Source organism: Buceros rhinoceros, unplaced genomic scaffold (genome assembly GCF_000710305.1).
Source record: "Buceros rhinoceros silvestris isolate BGI_N320 unplaced genomic scaffold, ASM71030v1 scaffold4986, whole genome shotgun sequence".
Taxonomy (NCBI): domain Eukaryota; kingdom Metazoa; phylum Chordata; class Aves; order Bucerotiformes; family Bucerotidae; genus Buceros; species Buceros rhinoceros.
Genome location: NW_010418014.1, coordinates 31,035 through 32,174, shown reverse-complemented (window position 1 = coordinate 32,174; position 1,140 = coordinate 31,035).

The following is a 1,140-nucleotide window of genomic DNA, read 5'->3' as shown; positions in this document are numbered from 1 at the left end:
CCCAATCCAGCAGGTTTCTTTTATTTACAAAGCCGATGAGGAACGTTAGCGCTGCAGGACCTGCTTTGACATAGCATCCTTGGAGTACACCAAGTCCTGTGGCAGGGCCAATTGCTGCAGTGCAAGTGGGCCGCTGTGGCCAGCAAAGCATTCGAAAAACCCAAAATGTTAGTCTTCATCTCAGTCTTGAGCTTTAATACAACATACAGAAGAAGGAAGCAGGGGTTTACAGTGAAACAGATGTGTACTGGAAGAAGAGGATGGCAACAAGCTCCCTAGTACCTGTGCTCCCTTACCCAATTTGTCTGACCACCTTTTTTCCTGTCACCATCCGCCAATCTCCATGTGGTAAAGACGACTGCTGAGCTCACCACCTCTGCCCTGTGGCTCTAAGCTAGTGATGGTACCTTCGGAATCGCTGACCTACATGAATTCATTCACATCTTCAGGAGCCTTAGCTGTCCTGCCGCTCCCTGCCAGCCTGCCCCTGTAACGTGGGTCCTCTGCCTGCTCACTGACCTCCCAGACAAAACTCTCGCTGCTTGGTTGCTTGTGTAGTCCAGCCAAGTGGGCTTCTGGCCTCAACGTGGGAGCAACTGGTCGCAGAATGTTTAAACAGGAACTTCTTTCGGTATCTGTATCACTGTCAGATTCCAGCCCTGCTCCGTTGCAACTGGAGATATTTTTTAAACTTAAAGACATTTAAAATGTGCCCCCCTCCCAATTCTACTGTGTGATATTCAGCCAATGCTGTGCCCATGTAGGCTATACCAGGCTTAAGAGATTTGAAAAAATAACAGGCTTTTGCCTGCCATTTGACTTAGAGGGAGGCTGAATGCTTGCTGAGGCTGTCTCTGGCTTTGAAATTAAGAGGGGTGGCTGGTGCAGGATGACCTACAGGTATGCTTGAAGCCATTGGCTCTAACAAGAAGTGACTGACAAAAGAAGTCATATTTCAGGCTGTGAAGTGACATTTGGACTGAGTGAGTGACAGTAACCCCCTTCGTGAAGGAAAAGACAAACCTAAAAAGCAAAATACCTCTCCAGCTTGTAATTCCTTAAATTCTTTACAGAGGTGGCATTGACAATCCATCCCCATACATAGACACTGGTTTCCTATTCCCAAGTCTTCTCTCCTGC